The following is a 7,186-nucleotide window of genomic DNA, read 5'->3' as shown; positions in this document are numbered from 1 at the left end:
AGGCACAGAAAGATAGGGACACATGGGAAGAGAGAGTAGAACACATGGATAGATAGGAGACACACAGACTCACGGGGACACAAAAACACACATATGGGGACACATAGACAGATGGCGACACATGGACAGCCAGATGGGGATACACGGACAGACAGACGAGGAGACATGGACAGGTGGGGAAACATGGACAGACAGATGGGGTACACATGGACAGATGACCAAACACGGTAGAGATGGAAAAACACGGACAGATGCATGGAGACACATGGACAGATGAGGATGTATGCACAGCTGGGGAAACATGGAGAGAAAGAACAGGGATATACAGACTGAGAAGTGATACAAAGACAGACAGGAGCCACATGAAGAGATGGGAACACTCATAGTGATAGAAACACACAGACAGACACATGGGGACAAACATACAGAGAGATGGGGACACGGACAGGTGGGGACACAAGGACAGAACAATGGAGATTCATGGACAGACAGATCAGAATTCAAGCACTGGTGGGGAAACATGGACACACAGGCGGGGCATAGACCAACGGAAGGGGAAACACAGACAGACATATGGGGGCACACAGACACATGGGGACACACGGATGGACAGAATGGGAAACAGATTGAGAAACAATGACAGCCACATGGGGACACATACGCAGACTGATGGAGACACTCAGAAAAACAGATGGGGACACACACATGGATGGGGCACACGGAGAGACAAAAGGGGACACAGAGACAGATGGAACACACAGACAGACACGTGGGGACACACAAACAGCCAGATGGGGACACAAAATCAGGACACTGGGGACACACAGAGGGTAAGACAAGTACAGAGAGGAGACACACAGACAGATGGACACTACAACCATTGATCCAAGGACATGGTGGTTACTGGGAAAATGTCCTGATGATTCTGAAACAAAACCCAGAACTTTTAGACCACAGGCACAGCAGGGGGCCCTTCCAAGGACCAGAACAGAGCCCCTCAAACCTGTCAAAAGAAGTTCTTGGGACCTTCAACATTTCCTCAACCATGACGGATATTAGGATCTCAACTAAATCACCTAAATCAGTTGCTCAGTGAGAAAGACTGTCAGAAAGCACAACAAGAGAGTCCATGCAGAGGAAGTCAGTATGCCAGCTACTTGGGCCTTACCAATGATCCTAGAGATGTCTCCACTTATTACACTTGATCCCAAGGCCATCCTTCAGTCTACAGGGAAAGTGGAAAGTGGAGCAAAAATGCAGCCCGAACATTGCCAAAATACGTGAAGAGTGTCGCCCTGGTGAACAAAAGTGAATAGTCAGCCAGTATCCACCCAGAAATCAGTCACTCACAGTAGGTACTGAGGATGGGTTTTAGCAGACACTACGGAAATCTATCTACAGAATGTCGATCGACCCAAGAAGGTTCCAGTATATACATGGAAATGACCAAAGTACCTACAGTGGTCTGAAATGAAGACCCAGGACACAGAAGGGGCATCTGCACAAATAAATCTAAGACCTACGGAACGATTCACAGCATAGGATCCCAACTGAGGTGCCAGTAGCAACACACTAAAATGACCCATGAACAGTTACTAAAGAGGAAACAGCCCCTTTATCAAGAGGGACCCCAGGAACTAGGCCACAATCCCCCAAATGAACTCTACAGGGAAAGAGGAGAAGAACATGCAAATAAAAAAAACCCAAAACAAAACAAAACTCAATCTGGTAACAAATTGCTTAAAAGAAATAGGCCCAGACAAATTTTGGATGCAGGGACCCTGGCCCTATCCCTCAGCCTAGAGAGAGCACAGACATGCTGAAAGAAACACAAGCAATGGCCCTCAGTGACCTCCAAGGAAAAGTACAGGAACCAACCAAGGGAGCAACAACCACAGCAGGAGGTCTTTCAAAAGTGTCTAGTGAAGGACATATGGGGACACACAGACAGATGGGCACACATAGACAGAGAGATGGGGACACAAGCACAGAGAGAGAAACAGGCATATGGGTACACACAAACCAATGGGGAGACAAGGACAGATGAGGATACAAGCACAGGTGGGGAAACATGGAGAGACTGATGGCAGACACACAGACTGATGGAAATACATGCACAGATACATGGGGACACAGGGACTGATGCGGACAGGGCTCTATCCCTTCCATGCGACCTTGCTGCCTGTTGTATAAGGGGAAGAGATCAGACATTTATTCTTCCACCTCAACTGGTCCTCACAACAACCCTGGGAGGTGCATTCATTATCTTCAATTTGCAGATGGTGAACTTGAGGCAGTTTTTAAACAATGATCTGACTAGGGTCACAGAGCTCTGCATTATCTGAGACAGAACCTGAACTCCAATCTTCTTGATCCCAGGGCTGGCTCCCTATCTACTGTGTCTGCTAGCTAAAGCCAATATGTCCATGTAGAGCAACATGCAAGACACATACAAAGTAGATGGGAGGTTCCTTTGGAAGGAGAGGTCCTAGTGGCCAGGAAACTGGCCAAGGCCCTGTATAGAAGGGGATGCTTGAAATGATCCTGAGAGAACCCGGGAATGCTGAGAAGTGAAGGAGGAACAGGAAAGCACTTTTGGGCCTGGGGGCAGTTGGTATAGACCTAGAGATAGGAGATGATTTGAATTGAGAAGCTCCTTGCACTCGTTTAATCCAGTTGAATCCATGATGTTTTGGACCAAGACAGCAAAGATGTATTGGAAACTTAGTCTGGGTTTCTGCAGCAGTGTTCTGCCTCCTCCAAATTGGGCACTCCACTGGTCTATCTAGGAATGAGTATTGAGGGAACGGGAGATTCAGAAGAGGTCTCATGGAAAGTGAGCTTTTATGTTCCTGCTTAGTGATTTACCTGACTGAAGGAAGCTTCTGCTTCCTGACTGAAGCCACGGATGATTTTCCTGCAGACAAAGGAATAGGTCTGCCTTAGGGATTAGAAAGTCATCTCTAGCCTTACTCCTAGAGAAGGGAACTGAGCACTTTCTGCTCTATCACTAGTGGCGCTCCTTTTGCCTGCTGCCGGGAGTTTCCTTCACATTTTGTTTGCTACTTATCTTACTCCACTTTCTGACAATATTAATTACCTCCCGCCATTTGCAGTGACTTCCTTTTAAACTTTCAGCTTTCTTGGCATAGCTGTCAAGCCTGGAGTTTCTTTGCCATGGAATTCTACATTCCATGGAATGGTATATCGAATGACATGTTTCCAGCAGATCCATTGAAAGTAGCAGCCCATGCATCTTGTCCCCATTAAATCATGAAAAGAGAGACAAAATTGGGAAACAGTGACATAATTCAACACGGAGAACAGGTTTTCTCGAGATCCAGTTTCATCCCTGTAATAAAACATCACTGTCTTCGACTTTGTGCTTTGTTCTCCTAGGTCACCATCTTAAAATGAGTCAAGTGCAACTGAGGGCAAAAGGGTCATTTTGGCATAGATGGTGTATTTTGTTTTCTTTGAAATACATGCTCTAAGGAAAAGACAATAGGAACATGAAGTGGTCAGTACAGGGGTCAGGCTGGCAATCAGAAAAGTGACTTCAGGTCTGGTTGGGAAGTCCCACCTGGAACAGCCAAGTCTCTCACCAGGAAGCTCCCCAAGTCCTGCTGAGTGAGGCTCATCTGTGGAGTAAGTTTTCATTCTGAGAGTTCTCCACTTCATTGACATGACAGATCCAAAGCAGAAAAAGAAAAAAAAAAAAGCACTGTCCAAGAAACACTCACCTTGAAGGCTTAGTATGCTGCTCTAAGTAAACTAATTCATAATTGCAGTATTTCTTTTTGGCAAGTAGAAGGGAGAGCAGAGGTGGATTTCCACTGCTGTGAAAATAAATACTCTGCTCTGTGCACAGTGACGTGGACTCATAGGTCTTAAAAGCACTGGTAGACCCTGGCAGGGGTGGAGAGAGGGGGCAGAAGGGACGATGGATAAGAATGCTTCTGGTGGACATTCTACAAAGGCATGCACATCCACACCATAAGAGCATCTGTGACTGGAAGTGAACATGAAAGCAGCACTAAGGAAATATGTCTTTATGACCTCATTTACCTTGCAACACTCTTTCCTAGGGCAGCATCATTCTGACGCATTTCAGGACATCCATTACATATGCTGGAGAAAAAGAAAATACATCTTTATTTCAACATAATTAGTCCCCCTTGTAAGCCTATATATGTTTTGCATTGAAGGATATTTTTCTGAAAGTGTTCTGAGTCTTCACCAAGCTGCCAGAGGGGTCCAGGATACTCAAAGCAAGTTTAAGAGGACCACCCCTCCATGGAAGGAATCAGCATTTGTGTATTGCTGGAGAGGCGGTCATATTGATGGGAGCTCGTTCTACTTTCAGTGTTCTTTTGGGAAGGAATAGAAAAGGTTTTTCCCTGATTCACATTAACATGAGAGCCAACACAACCCTGGAGGCAATTTTCTTTTAGGGGCTCTACATATAATCATATTGTGTCATGCAGGGAACACTCTAGAAATGTCCAGGAGAGTTCCGTCAGTTGTTTCCCAGTTTTGCAAACAGTCTGCATGTTTAATGGGTTACAAGTGGGAACAGAATTAGAAAGGTGGAGGAGAATTCTGAGACCATTTCAGTCCAACTCCTGGACAAGGACCTCCATTGCAGGAAACCAGCAAGAAGTCAGCTGGTCTTTGCTGCCCAAGTTCCTCGGCCTGGGGACCCACTTTGTCTTGAGACGATTCATTCCACTTTGGGATATTTCTAATTATTAGCAAGTGTTTCCTAAGTGAAGCTTCAAGTTCTACCTTCTTTCCAACCTCCCTTGGGAATGTCAGATGTGTCAAGGAATTTAGATGATTATTCTGTTGGACCTTCCTCAATCTGGCTCCAATTAACTTTTGGTAATTTAAATACTGTTGAATGATTTTGAAAAAGAAAATGTGTACAGGGAGAAAAGCAGGACAGGGATGGATCTGAGAGATGCTGCAGATTCCTCCTGCACAAGGCACTTCTGTCCCATCTGTGTGAGGTTAGGCAAAGCTTGCATTACTATGTCAGTGGCGTTCCATGCATCCCTGGTCACGTCTGTCTGTTGTCTGGTCCCATTTCCTCTCCAACTTGATTTCACTGCTTCACTGTATTTGGAATTGAAAGACCCAGAGGGCCCACCCAGCCTGTCCATGTTCCCTGTGGCCTGTCACCAGTTGGTTCCTGAGCAAGCTAACTTCTTTGTGCCCCAGGGCTACCTCCTATGTAAAATAAGGGGAATAGTCTGGGTAGACCTGCTCAAGTCCCATCCAGGTTAACTGCTGATCCTGTTCCTTATCCCACACCTGAGCCTCAAGCTCAAGCTGACTGAATGAAGTTCACTTCCATTTTCCAGGAAAAAGTCTAAGTCATCTGCAGTTTTTCAAGGTCTGGGCAATGTGTCTTAGAAGGTTAACGATGGGGGAGGCATGAAGAATGTCTCAGAATTTTTAGGTGTTTTATAATGTCATCCTGAGGAGTTTGGGCAGTCAAAATGTCTATTAATGTAAGAAGTATGTCTTGATGATCATTGGGAAAGGAGAGGGTGAGGAGTGGGAAAGCTGAGACTAACCTACTTGGTGGTTTTCTACTGGAACCCATGACTTGAGTCAGTAATTACCAGTCAGTAAAGGGAAAATATTTAACCATGCATGGAATGCATCTACTCTGGGAGGATGGAACAGAGGGGTCATTGGGAAGGTGGAGGATCCCAAAGGATTGCATGCACATTTGAAATAAAGAGGGTGAGAATAGGTATGATGGGACAAAGCACACACACACACACACACACACACACACACACACACATACACACACCAAAGACAGGTATCACAGAACTTTTTTCTTATTTGATTAGCTTTAATTTATTTGTTGCTCTAGGAAGGATAGGTTAACAAATGGTACATGGGAAAGAGAAAGGGAACCAATGTTCCCCTTCCTCCTCCTTGTCCTCCAATTTCTCCTCCCCTTCCTTAGTGTCCTCCTCCTCCACATTCTCCATCTTCTTCTCCTCCCCCTCCTCTTTCTTTGTTGTTGAGGCTGTTTCCTTGCTGCTGTCATAGGGGGACATGCATGTAGATGGTGCCAAAATACTGGTCCTCAGGTTTTCGAAGCCAGGTACCTTCAGCACTGTGGTCATCTCCCTGTACTCCTGGTCCAGGTGTTCGAAGACAGGAGAAATGCAGACTTCATCCACTCCGTCTTGGTCTTGGTCTTCATAGAAATTTAGCAAAGTTACCATCGCCACATATTCGCTGCTGCTTTGGAAACTGGGAAAATAGGTACAGCTATCTCCCAGGCACTTGCAGGCGGCAGGGAAATCCAGGTCACACAGGTAGGCTAGACATTGTGCCAGGGCTCTCTGGTGGCACATGGAGAAGCTCTCTACCTCCACATACAAGTGCTTCTCCTGGCCTAGGGAGATTGCAGCGTCCCTGTAGCACTTGTGCCTCACTAGAAGCTTGGAGGCTCGGCCAGTGAAGTCCAGGGCCAGCAAGAAGCGGTCCTCCCCCTCAAATAGCTGGGATGCTCGCTGGTAGAGACATACCACCTGGTGTGGTATCTGGCTCTCCAGCAGCTGACTGAAGCTCCTCAAGGTGCAGGCTGCGGTGTCTGCCTCTCCACACTCCAGGTACCAGGAAACAGCGTGCTTCACGGCCTGGGCAGCCTCCTGCAGGTGGTCAGACCTGCTCAGGTACAGGCCGGCTTGCTCATAGGCCATTGCGGCACACAGGAGAGCTCTGTTTTTCTCGTGGGCCTCGGCTTCGTTGAGGAAGGCTTCTGCAGCCTCCTCCAGCTTCTTGGCGCTGCGAAAGGCTAAGGCAGCCTGCTCGTACTCACTCGCAGCCTTCCCATAGTCGGGCTCCCATCTCCACAGCCCAATGGACATGTATTGGGTGGCCTGGGCCATATGCCCCAAGGCCTCCTTGTTTTTTTGTTCTTCCATGTCCCTTGGCTGCCAGCTGCAGGAGAGGAGGACCTGGGCCAACAGGGAACTGCCTGGAGAGAGAGAGAGGGAAAGCCACAGCTCACCCCAACAACAGAACCCAACAGAGTGTGGAGTTGAGCATTGTGGGGGAGGGGTGCAAATGGAACATCCCATTTACTCCATTAGAATCCCGACAGAGGTCCCCAGAGTCAGAGCCATGGTGGAAGTGGGGTGGGGGTGTAGGGCCT

This window comes from Notamacropus eugenii, chromosome X (assembly GCF_028372415.1).
Source record: "Notamacropus eugenii isolate mMacEug1 chromosome X, mMacEug1.pri_v2, whole genome shotgun sequence".
Classification (NCBI taxonomy): Eukaryota; Metazoa; Chordata; class Mammalia; order Diprotodontia; family Macropodidae; genus Notamacropus; species Notamacropus eugenii.
This window is presented reverse-complemented; position numbering follows the sequence as displayed.